Source organism: Crocodylus porosus, unplaced genomic scaffold (assembly GCF_001723895.1).
Source record: "Crocodylus porosus isolate Cpor-Errol unplaced genomic scaffold, CroPor_comp1, whole genome shotgun sequence".
In the NCBI taxonomy this organism is placed as follows: Eukaryota; Metazoa; Chordata; order Crocodylia; family Crocodylidae; genus Crocodylus; species Crocodylus porosus.
Genome location: NW_017728917.1, coordinates 9,588,263 through 9,601,436, shown reverse-complemented (window position 1 = coordinate 9,601,436; position 13,174 = coordinate 9,588,263). Strand labels below are relative to the sequence as shown.

General features: G+C 42.3%; 1 protein-coding gene across 6 annotated transcripts in view; it reads left to right on the top strand.

Annotated features, from left to right (window-relative positions):
• The window catches only part of MITF (melanogenesis associated transcription factor), a 120,430-nt gene that overhangs the window by 42,930 nt on the left and 64,326 nt on the right, over positions 1-13,174 (top strand). The window lies entirely within an intron of this gene.

Genomic DNA, 13,174 nt, shown 5'->3' with positions numbered 1-13,174 from the left:
GCCAGTTGGCGAGCCATCTGACTGTGTGGGTGTCGACACAACAGCCCCCCAGTTTTTTAATGAGAACGGGGTGAGAGACGGTGTCGAAGGCCTTCCAAAAGTCCAGAAAGGCTGATACCCCTGCGTCTGAGGATTTGGTGACCTGGTCGTAGAAGGCCACCAGGTTGGTATGACAGGACCTGCCTCTAATGAACTCATACCAGGGACCCGCAATGATCTTGGCTAATTCCCTCAGCACTCGGGGGTGGAGGGGGTGGAGATCGTCCGGACCAGCTGATTTAAATACATCCAGTCCCTTAATTTATTTATTTTTTAAAGCTTCTCTAGAAACACTTAAAGAATTTTTTTAGAACACTTTTAACACTTTGACCTTGAGCCTGCAAACACTGAAGGCTGCACTTACCTTTAAGGATATTACTACTTTTTTTTTTTTTTATTGAACACCTAGGGTTCTCCTTGCCTGCTATGGTTGTTAGATTAGATGAAATAAAAACTCCTGAGATCCCTAAGTTGTTCATAAGTTAACTGTTTATGGGCTTCAGATCTAAAAGAAGTAATGATTGCTGTAGTCAGAATAACCTTTTTTCACCTCCTGGTTTACTGAAGTATACTGCTGTTTCTCTTGCAGTATAGATAGCCAAGTATGTAAAATTCCTAACAAATTATGATAAGATTACTTTATCAATCTTCTTTTAAAAATGTTTGGTATTAGAAATAGCTGCCTTGTAATGAGTAGCAGCCCAGCTGTTATCAGAGGTTTGAATGTCTCTGTTACTAGTACTTGCTAATGCTTCGCATGTAATTCTTTTCAAGGCCATTACCTCACTATAGTCTTTGGCCCATAAAAAATGCTTTGGAAGGGGATCTGTGTTTTTTCTGGCTGCTGCTGAGGTTGCAATATGCATTTACCTAGAGCTGCTGCTGCTGCTGCCATTTACCTACAGCTCTTTGCTTCTTTCCTTTTGTTTCAGGGAATTTTTGCTTTTAGTATTTCAGTCTTTCCAGACTTTGCATTCAGTGCTCAGACTGTAGTTGTAGAACATTTCTATTTTTGTGTGGTTTTTGAAAATAAAAATCCATCCATGGAATCCTTGAAACAATTGGCATGCAAAATAAGGAGCTAGAACATGCTTCCTTTTTGTGGTTGATATTTTATTTTTGCCTTAAAATTCTGACTCATATCTTTTTTTTGATATCATTAGCTCTCCAGAAATATACCCTCTCTTGACGTAGCCTTTTTTTAACGGACCTCTTTAAAAAATGAGGGTTAGATTTCTTATGAAAATGTGTTTAGTGAGATGACATAATGGAAATATCTTTTCTTCCCCCAAAAGGCTCTGTTCTTACACCATGCATGCTTTTTTTAAAAAATACACATTAAATTTGGCATCAGATTGTAGAGATGTATAGCATAGATGGTGAAGCTTTCTGTCTCCTTTTCTATTACAGCATCATAATAAAATGTTCTGGAACTACTAAAAGTCTATTTAATGGTGAAATTTGTAGTAATAGTCTTATGGATTGGATGGGCTGTTGGGTATTGGAATTGAAGAATATCATTGCAACTGAAGAAATAAATGTGTAAGTTTAATTTTAGAAAATGAGCCGTGATTGCTGTATGTTTTGTTTTTTAAAAATGTGTCCAGTTCTGGCTGTCTTTACTTTCAAGATGGATTAAAAAAACAGTCAAGACTAAAATTTACTCTCAGAGTTAAAGGAAGCTTTCTAACCATCAGAGATTTCCAGTAGGGATAACGAGAACCAAAAACCTAGCTAGCTTCTGAGAAGGAGGTTGATGCATGTGATAAGACATAGTCCCCAGAGAGAGGAGGAGACTGGACTTTGAAAATGTGAATTGGAGGTGAAAGAATATCTTCCAACCTTGTGTGAGACTTTTATTTCCATGCCCCGATCCCTTCCCTAAGAGCTTCAGTGCTTTTTGGAACAAAGATTTGTGTGATTAAAAGTGAGTGAGGAATTGTTCTTTTTTTTTTTTTTTCCATAATTGGTGCATGCTTCATCTGTTTGACCAGTGGTGTTCAACTTCTCTAGCCCTGCTGGATCCTGCGTGCAGAAGTTATGAGTGACTGTTATTCCATTCTTGTAAAAATAGTGTCTGGCAACTCTTAACGACTTTATTTGAAACTTAAGATCTGTACATCTTGAGGGGGAAGTGGGGAGTGATTTGATTAGGGTCCTGTTCAACTGTCCTTTTGTTTTTTCCAGGCAGAGTTCCTATGACTTCTGATTTTTGTTCACCCTCAGTTTTTCCAATTAAGTCTATTCACAATGTTGAACTTGTCAGACTAATTTAACCTCTCAGGCTAAAGTAACGTTTAAGAGGATGTCAAAACTTCCAAAGTTCTCGACACGTGCCTATCAGCTCTGTTTTTTGTTTTTGTCCTGTGTGTATTTTAACTTGAATAGTAAACACCTTCTGAGATTTGTTGGTGAGTGATCTGCAGTTGTGTTGGGTAGCCAAATGCTTTGGATAAATCATGTGGCTATTGCTTATGTTTCATAATTGGAAAAGCGCTTGAGCATTTCTATTATGAAAACATGACTAAGTCTAAAATCTGGGTTTGGCAAATAATCACCTATGACACTTGCATTCCTGTAAGACTCTCTGCATGAAAAGGAAAGGGACTAATGCAACCGTTTTGAGCAGAGTGTCAAAAGAACCCGCAACCCCAAATTTGTAAGATGTTGGCATGCTGGGGTGGGATGACAGGAGAGCTGCACGGGGCTCAATCCTTGTTGTGGCAGTGCAGCCCCGGCCCCTTCCTCACTGTCCACCCCGAGGCACGTGTGCCAAGCAAAATGCCTTTGCGTCCCATGCTCTGGCACCCGTGCTGGGGTTTGCCTGTCCCTGGACTAAAGGAAGTGAACATGGCTGAAGGAGAACTTTTTAAGATGTGGATGCATAATGGATTTTTTTTCAAAATTTTTGAGTTGTGATCTGTCCTGTCTCACCTCATACTATACATCAGGATTAAGTACATTTAAAAGGAGTTTTCAAATGTTTAAGATGTAAGGAATAAATCCTCTTCTCTGCATGAAAAGTAGGCTCCAAAGGGGGTTTAGTTCCAGATGGAGTTGTCTGGGATTCAGGCTTGACTTGGCATGAATATTAGCCACCTTATGACTTCTGGGACTTGGCCTTATTTGTCGCCTTGTAATAGTTAACCTCACAACCAAGGCAAATTTGAATGTCCAGAAGGATCAAAAGAGGCTTGCCACTTGAGTGTTTACATGGAGGAAGGGCAATCTCAAGGTAGTATCGCACTAAGTTGAATGGGACAGGTGTGTGCATGTGTAGTGGTGTGGAAGGCATGGGAAGAGAGAGGTGTGTGTACCCACAACCCCCCTGTAGTTTGTCTGGATGTTTGGGTGCCTGAATGGAGCCCCAGTTGTCATGTTTTGAAAACTTTTACCCATACATGGGTTGAATCAGTAAGAGTGTTGTGATGTCTCCCCACCCTCTTTGAAACTTTCTTGGTAATAAATGCTGTAAACTGAACACTCTCTTCCAGGATTTCAACCCCTGTCTCCAGCTGATATGCCCAGTTCTCCATAGTGTTCCCCAGTACAGTATAAGCGGCAGAAATCTCAGGTGTACTCTCAACTGAGGAAAGCAGAAGACAAAAGTGGGATCTGCCAAAACACAATTATTCATTTACAAAGCGGTGACTAGTAGACTCGCAGAATCCCAGGAACTCAAGTTATCTATAAAATGGGTGGGAACAAGAGGTCATCCTGGAGGCAGTTTCTTCTGTGGTGCTTGAGTTCAACACTTTTTGAACTTTGGTTCACTCAGCTGGAGTGCGTTGTCGATTCTCTTGTTACCCAAGAAAACCCCCCCATAGTTCTGAGAAGTTGCAGCTCGGCAGATGTTGATGCTTATTTTCCAGACGTGGATGTGAAATGTCATAGCATCTTGCTCTCTTAAGGCCTTGAGATATAAACTAGTGTTGCTGTAGCAGAACTGGATGCAAAGCCCTTTCATATGAGTGTTTCTCAGGTCTACTCACTTCCCAGTGAGAGGGCAGACTGGCCATACTGACGCATGTGCCTAGACTTCAGCTTCGGACTAGTCTGGTGCTACATGGGTGTGATGTTTTGCCAGCAAAGAAAACGATGCCTGTTTCGTCGTGATTTAAGAACCAGTATTTGTCCTTTTAAGTTCTGGCTAGCTGTCGACCGCTCTTTCTGCAGTATTTAGAGGGAGCAATCCTATTTGCTCTTTTCCTTTTGCTCAAATAAACAAGCCGAGTTGTTTTGTTTGTTTGTTAGTTTTTAATTCCCCTAACACAATAGGCTCTGCATCCTTCTGCTCCTTTAGTCGCTCTCTGTACCTGCTACTCCTCTGACTTTGTCCGTCTTGATTGTAGGGGACGAGAGTGACATAACACTGCAGAAAACCTTACCAGTATCTTGTACAGTGGCACCTGTACTTCCTCCTCTCTACTGGACTTACCTTGCCCGTAACATCCTGGGGTCATAGTGGTCTCTGTCACTGCATCGGCTTCCTGATGCAAACATCTTGTGATCGCTCATCATAGCTGGGGTCATTTTCTTTCCTTTTTTTCCCCCTCCACTAACTGATGCTCCAAGTTTGTGGTAGAAATTCTTGCATTTTGTCGAGCCTTTAAGGACTTCACTTTCTCTTACTCTGGTCCTCAGGGTCATCTAGTGCTTCCTAGATAATATCCCTGCTTCCTCAGTATTGACAATGCCTCCCAATGTTGTGTCCTCCAAGTCTCAATAAGAGACCCCCACTTTGTGCTAAAGGTTATTCATGCAGATCTTTGTTTGGATCAAGATTAATCCTTGAAACTTCTCCAGTAGCTTCCTTTCAACCCAACATGTTGCTGCCTCTCCTTTTATCCACCTTGCTGTTCTTGTACTGGTTCCTGCTTTCTCCAGCTTCACTAATTATTTCCCATGTGACGTTATAGTAGATGCTTTATTGAAAACCAGGTAACATCCGTCACATTTCCCTTGCCTAGAAAAAGAATGATGTTTGGGTTGGAGGCATGATCTAGTTTTAGTAAACCCTCTGCGTTATCCTGTCTCTTCACTTACCTGCATGTCTTCAAAACTTATGCTCACCCCGGTGCATGCTGAGGGGCCTGTGACTTCTTAATCCTCTGTATTGGCTGTTCTCCAGCTACTCAGGAGCATCCAAAGTTTGAAGGATTTTTTTAAAATCGTTGCTTTTAGGCCTATAACTTCATGGGCCAGTTTGTTCATAATTTTGGGGAAGAGATTATTTCATGTCTCATCTTTTGTTTATTTAGCTCTTTGAGATTTCCCACCCCCCCATCTGTATTTATTGTTTTTACCCTCGTTCTGATGAGCTTCTGCCTTTGCCTCTGTGTTCATTAGTACAGACATTGCAAGGCAAAATGATTGTTCTTAGTTTTTGGTCAATAGTTAGATCTCAGTCCCATTCTCTGTCAATGTAACTTCTTGTCCAAAGGAGTTAACATCTTGCACTCCTTGGCAGTTTTCATTCTTTGTTCATAAAGCTTTTCTTGCTGATCAGCAGTCTCCCATTGCTCGCACTGTCTCACTTTTTTGGCAGAGGAATAGCCACCTCGCAAAATCTGCAACCCACCCTACAAGATCTTCCTCCCTTCCCTGGCTTGAAGTATAATTTGCAAATAGTCCATGCTGCGAAAGTGCCAAGTCTGCTCCACATTCAAGTCCTTCTAATCTTCATCTTGAGTGACTTTAATAATTGGTTACCTTTTTAATTTCCCCCAATTTTATGTTTAATTTTTTTTTTTAATTAGACCTTAGTTACAAATTTCTCTCCCTTTTTTTTTGGTCTCCTTTTGCCCCCCTGCTGTTTATTTTAACAGAATCAACTTATGATTATTCTGTTTTGAGGCTGTTTTCTACAACCACCTCTTTTATAAACTTGTTACGTGCCAAAGTAAAGTCTAAAGTGGCATCTCCTCCTGTTAGTTCAGTGACTGTTTGCTGAAGAAATCTATCACCTCCAAGATTAACTTGGTCCTATTGTTAGTAGTAGCAGAATATGTTCTCAAATTTATATCTGGGAAGTGATTCTGTCATCATGACAAGTACTACTCAGAATTGTACCCCTACTAATGAATGAGTCTATATCCAAAGCTCATTCAATGAAATGAGAATCCTTCAAAAGTTCACAAAGTTTTTCTGATACACCTTTATTTTGGAATATACAATTTTTTGGCTGTTACCTCTTGATAGCTGGTACTGTATATCCAAAGATGGCTCGGTTCAGATTTCCAACTTTTCGAGATTAAAAGCATTTTGTGGGGGTAGCCTTAAATCTCAAGAATTAGAGTTAAAACATGAACACCTGGACACCTTTTTTTTTTTTTTTTAAGTATAATTTTGAGGAATTATCTAGATTTTATGCGTCAGTGTAGTTTGTTTGTTTGTTTGTTTGTTTATTTATAATTCTTTTGCCTTCTCTCAAAGTCTTTAAAAGTTTTTATTATCTGAAGAGAAGCAGCTAGGGTTTGTTTGTGATTTTTTCTTTCTCCCAGCTTGCTTCTCTGCTGTTAGTCCCACCTCCTCTCTCACCCACTTACACAGAGTATCCTGTTGCATGCTGAAAAATCCTAGTGGGAGAGTGCCAGCTTGCCAGAAGTGAGGTTACCTTTGTTCTGCCATACAATGATGAGAATCCAGTTTGCATGGAATGAACTGTGGGCTCTTAAAGAACATACTTGGCTTTTCCTTCTCAATGTGAGAATTGACAGGATACATTTGCTGGAATTTGGGCTCAATTTTGTACATATAAGTAAAATTCACCTTCATCTCAAAGATTTTTTTTTTTGTGAGATTCATCTGACTTGTAAAATGAAAAATCAACGCACTCGGATCTATTAATAATGAATCTTTCAAATATCTGATATAGAGTGAGGTATCAATATTGAAAAAATAATATATTGTTACTGGATAGAAGGCAGGGGGAGGATTACAAGGATTTAAAGGCTGCAGAAAAACAGGTTCACAAAATACAGCTTTAACCATGGTGCGCTAATAGGCATTTAAGCTACGATAGTTTGTAGATGCAGTAAAGCGTAGGTGGAAATTAGAGCATGGCATGGTAGTTGGAGTCGTTTATCTTTTTAGTGGGATCTGATGCTTGATACTCTGGAAACCATAGAGTCCTGTTTGCATTACGTTTTGGAGATTTTTAAGAAAACAGGTTTTAAACCCCAGTATACCTCCCTTGAAATCCTGACTCTAGAGAGGTCATTGATGTTTCTGGGGCCAATGTTTCCCCTTTTACCTTGCTTATCCTTGAGATATTCGTAGTGCAAAGTAAGTAGGGAGTGGGAAATTGTAACTTGAGAGGCAGACTGAAAAGTTGCAAGACTCCATCTAGTGTATGAAAGTATGGCAATAAACTGTTTCACATTTTAGGCTACCTTTTTTTGCATTGCTGTATACTCTACCATCTCTTGTTATGCCCAGCCCTATCAACTTTGGGGGAAGTGGTGTGAAATGCTTGGAAGCCCGTGCACCTGCAGGTATTAGCTGGGTGTCATTTACTTTCCACTGATGATGTAACAGTGCTCTGTAAGCATGTGTATGTACCAGAGTACCTTACATGTTAACTTTGCCGTCTGTAAATAGTTCATAATAACTTGGCTAAACACAAGTTCTGGCATTCAGTTTGGCATTTGTGTTTCAGAAATGACAATGATGGGAATAAATGGGTACTTGAGTGAAGAGCGTCAGAGACCAGTGCAAAAAGCTGTAGGATTCTTGGGCCTTTTCAAGCAAACCCAACGTAGATATTAATGATGTATACAAAAACTCCCCAACAATCCTCGCTCCCTTCCTCTTTGCTTTCATTCTTGGTCAAGCTATAGGATGCTTCAATAAGCGGGAAAGATTTGTGGGTGGTGCTTGTACCAGCACTAGCCAGATGCAATAATGCCTCATGACAAATTGGGAAAGGTCTGTTGGCTGAGGTTAGGCCACCCTCGATTTATTTGCGTATTCAATAATACGCGCTGACAATGACCTTGGCAGCAGTGTTGGTGTATTCTTTTGTCCAGAGATGAAAAATTTCTCCAGCGCATTAGACACAAATAGGCCATTTGACATCAAGCATATGTGACGCTGTGTTCCAACTATTTTTGTTCATGGATTATTTTTTTTTTAAGGCAAAAAGGGACCATTGTGGTGATCTAGTTAGGCCTCCTGGGCTGCTGTATAAAATTGCAAGGAAGTGCAATATTTTCTTCAGGTTTTAAATGCATCTATCTCTTGCCCCAGTTCTGTAATGTAAGATGGTAAAAATTGCACTTTCTTTTTTTTAGTCCTTTGACAGAAGCTTGGTGCTAAAGAGTGCTTGGGGCTGATCCTAAATATCTCCTTTTCTACCCCTGGCATGTCCAAGTGGACTTAGGTGCCTTAGCTTGGTTTAAATCTCTGAAAGCCCATGAATGTATGTTCTTCTATTGCAACCCTGACTTGTAAGACCCAGTCACGTAAAGTAGTTGGAAAGAGGAAGATCCACTCCTCTTTTTATCAGTAGCTTTTCAGGGACTTAAGCTTGATCCTATTCCATCCTGTTCAAGTGCTTATGTCCCCAGTAGGTGGAAACTAATCCAACCCTCTGACTCTGTTCAGCAGCGGCCCATGTTTTGTTACCTGAGGAAGGGATCCTAGGGCCTTTCTGCATGCAGAGGTGTACCTGTTCCAAACCACTACCTATGCCAAGGCCACATCTGTGAAATAAAATCAGAATAATTTATTAGGAGCCATCACAAAACCTTCTGATGAACAGGGATCCTGGTTGTCTCCAATTTAAAAAAAAAAAAAAAAAAAAAGGTTAATATAGCCTGCAAAAGGGTCTGAAAGAATTATCAACTACTAATGTTAGACTGGCACTGAACATCCTCCCAACCCTTTACTTATAATCAGGGATCCTGGTTTTCTCCAATAAAAAAAAATCCACACCTTTTGGTTTAAAAAAAGTAAAGCAAAATCCGTATCTTTCTGTGATTTAAATGAAACACCACTAATATAATATATATGGGTGTGTGAAGCTTTTTTAAAAACACCGCTTTCATTTAGGGCCGATTTTTAAGCCCCCCGTGTTGTGAACACACCTGACTTTACCTGCCTCTCTGGCGGGGAGGGGAGGGCGAGCTTCCAGCAGGTGGAGCAGTCCCCGGGTTATGGGGGAGCTGGTGCTTGCCTCCGTGGCAGTGGTGGGGCCCCCCCCCACCACCCCCTCCCCCAAGCGGCACCTACCCGCAGGCACATGGCTCAGGCAGTCCCAGGGGGCACTGCAGCTGGGAAGGGAAACGTTGGCCCCTGCACAGTTCAGGCAGGCAGCCAGGCTCTGGGGGGCAGGGCGGGGGGTGGCGGGGCAGTTAGGCTAACCACTTTTCCTGGGTGGAGCCTGCCTTCCCAGGCTGCTGCCAGGCTGCCTGCGTGGGCTTCCTGCAGAGCCCCTGAGCAGCACGGAGACCAGTGCTTTGCTCCGCCACTGTAGGGGCATCAAACTAAAACTCTTCAGAGGAGTTTGTTTGCTGTGCCCCAAGTTATATAAGATGCATTACACCACCAAATTCCAACCGCTGTAGGAAATTAATGTGCAATACTCCACTGAGGCGTGCAAACACTGACGCCATTAAAGCGGTGCAGCAGCATTTGGCCCACTTTGAAGTGTTGTGCATACATGTGCCTCGTCTTGTCTACATGCAGCCTATTAGTGCTGTTTCATTTAATCATGAAAAGATGTGGATTTTGCATTACTTCTTTTTAAACTGAAAATTGGGTTTTTTGTTGGTTGTTTTTTTGAGTTGGAGAAAACCAGGATCCCTGCTTATGATCTTGTCATAGTAACTAAGGCAGATGTGAACTTCAGAGACCAATGATATGTTTTCTGGCTCTCACTCCTGTTTACATGATTCAGGAGTTGGCAACAGTTCTCCAGTAAGTATACCAATAACTTGGAATAGAAATAGCCATTCAAATGCAGTGCTGTTAGCCAAGCAGACAGGATTAAGTGTGCATAACAATAGGCATGTGAGTAATTCTGACTTGGCTGCTTTTTTCCTTTTTTAAAAGAAATTGTTGGTAGTTGTATGCCCTTTCAGGGGTAAGGAACAATGTTTCTGCACCACAGACGTGGGCTTTGCTGAATGAGTAAGAGTTGTGAGGGGCACCAGGTCTTTATTTGGTGGGCTATAGCCACCGTCATGCTGGCTTTGCTGGTGTGGCTATCCACGAAAGCTAGGCCAGTGTTTGTTTGGATACGCTTGTGTGCTGCACCTTTTTATTTTAAAATAAAACTTGCCAGTTTCCAGTGTCTAGGGCTTTAAGAGAGCATCATGCCTAGAATTAGAAACAAGAACTTGCATTGTGTATGTTTTTAAAGGAAAAAAAAATCAAACTCCCACATTTTAGTGTCCGCTTTGTCTTGTCTCCCTGTCCTCCTCTCCCCCATGTAATATTCATTATCTGTTAATAAGTCTCATACACTGATGGGAGACTAGGCCCTTAGAGTATTGAGTATAGAGTTACCATTGTGGCTCTCATTATGGTTGTTTGGGATTCGTTAATCCATTTAAAGCATGTCTTCTATAAATATTTCCTTCTCTCGCTAGTTTAAATCCTGTTTGCTCAACACACCAGAACCAGGATGTCACTTGTGTAAGAGATGAAATTTTGGAAAGCTATGTATTTAGAAAATATTATTCGATCCAGCTCTCAGCAGCCAAGTCTGTAAACACAGGCCATCCAGGATGAAGAGGGGGATGGAGATCCTGAATTACTCTGCCCCACAGTATGCCTTGGGAGATTGGCATAGTTTTGTTTGTTTGGGGCAGCTCAGATGAAATGAGAAATAAGGGCAGAAGCTGCGAGTGCTCAACGTGAATTAACCCTACCGTCTTCAGCAGGCCTGCAGGTGGTGAATGAGACCTTACAGTGTGAAGCGACTTACTAATGAATATCATTTTCAGTTTCCTTTTAATTAAAAATGACGTGAGGTCAGACCAGGGGCCAGGCAATTGTAAAACATCAAACTTGTCGTGTAGTGAAATTAAGAAACTTAGTCTACTCCCTTGGCGACAGTATTAATCTCCCCTATTTATTTACCCAGATAAAGGTGGTAAACCGTACGTTACAGAACTTCTAAACTGCAGAGATTATCAGTGCCGTGTTATCTCCTTGCTGCTCCATTTTACCACCTTTTGAGTTGTTGTTCTAGCTGTTTGGCTTTCCTTGTAGTGTGAGTCCATTCTTTGCAAACGTGGCTTTTTATCAGTAAGTACTGATAACAGGGATGCAGTGTCTGAATTGCTTTGAAAAGTCTCTAACGAGGTGATTAAGGCTTTCAAGTAAAAGGCAAGTCTCTAAAGCTGGCTCATAGCAGATACTTGTTAGGAAAGGCACAAGTATGTTCGTGCCTGGCTTTGAAAGCTTATGGAGGAATATTGATCGATTTATCTCAAATATTGATTAAAACTTAGTAATGCTGTCCATTTGCAGGTTTTCAGTTTTTGATTATTAAAACCCCTTGGCAATAAAGAAGGGCCTCAGGGAAGGATCATGGTCGCTGGCCAGCTACACAGTCAATATCAGAGCAGTCCTTCCTCCTCCCTCTCCTTACTTTCTGTTTAGCTGTAAGCAAGCCCAACTTCAGATCTTGAAACGTTTTTAAAACTCTTGAAATGTTTTGAGTGCCCTTGTTTTGTTTCCAAGTTGTTTTTGAAGCCTTTTGTGTTGCGTTGTTTTGATTTAGCTGTTTTGAGCTTGAAATGTGTTGTAACAGCTTCGAAACGAAACGCCCATTGAAATTCTGCAAAGCCTTAGCAGTTATGAAGACTGTATTTTCAGCACTAGGACTCTTGTTTTTTGCTCTTCTTCCTTCCCGCTCAGAAGGTGCACTATAAAGAGAACATAATTCAGCTAAACACATCTTCTTTTGCACAGGCTACATCTACTGATGTAACAGTAAATGCCAAACTTCTACACGGTAAAACAGTTATTACCATATTTCCCATAGGTGGTACGTACAGAGAGGTACAGGGGTGGGGAGGGAGGCATGTGCCCTGCTTGAGATTTGCCCAATGCTGCCGCTGGTGTCTGCGGGTGGTCATCAACCTACTCCCCTCACCACTGCGGCTGCCTGCAGGTGGTCCCCACTTGGTCTGCCCTTGCTGCCACCATCATCGTGGCCGCCTGTGGCCGGTCCCCATTTGCTACTTCCACACCTCTGCTACCAGCGCTGCTGTCACCTCCTGCAGGCGGTCGCCATGTGCCCCCCCCAGCCTCTGGAGGCACGAGTTCATGATATTTCCCCATATTTAAGACTCCCCCCCTCCCCCATTAATTAGATTCTTTACAAGGAAAAGTAATCAACTTTGGTACAGTTCTCTATATATAATATAATTACAATCTAATTATTGGAAGGTCATTTTTATATTGTTGTTCCCCATCTCCTCCTGCTTGCCTCCTTTCTTAACCACTGCAGCAGTGGATGCAGCAGCAGGGTTGCAGGTGCATGGCAGCACCTCTGGTCCTGGGACTGGGTCAGTCTCTGAGCCTGGGCTTGGGCTGCTGCCACCTGGCTGAGTGGGGGCCAGAGCCACCATGTTGGAGCAGGGCCAGGGCTGGACCCATACCTGGCCACTGATTTCTGAATGGGATAGTTGTTTTCAGCAGCATATTGTTTTTCTTGCCTGCCAGATTTTCTGCTAGGCTAGGGGCAGAAGTTGCACACAAGCCAGTTGAAGTCATCAGAAACTGGCTTAAACCTGTAATGGAACAGAAGCTCAGTGCACGTAAACCAGTTTCAAAATGGCTGAAACCGGTTTGAGATAACCCTGGTCAAATGTAGTATCAGAGAGACTTAACTGATTTGGGTCAAACAGGCTTATGAAACTTCTGTCCCGGACACCTTCCTGGTTCAAGTTGAATCACAGTCCCCCAGCATGCTTTCCAGTCCTGGGCTGGGCTGTGCTGTCTACTCCAGAGAGCGGGGCTGGTCTTGCCCCTCTGCTCCCTAGCTGGAGCAGCGAAGGCTGACTGACAAAGGGGTGGGGGGCAAGCCTGGCCGGGGATGCAGCCCAATCTACAGAGGAGAGGGGGCAGGGAGGGAAGACTGCCCCCCCCCCAGCAAATCCCAGCTGGGGTGTGGGGC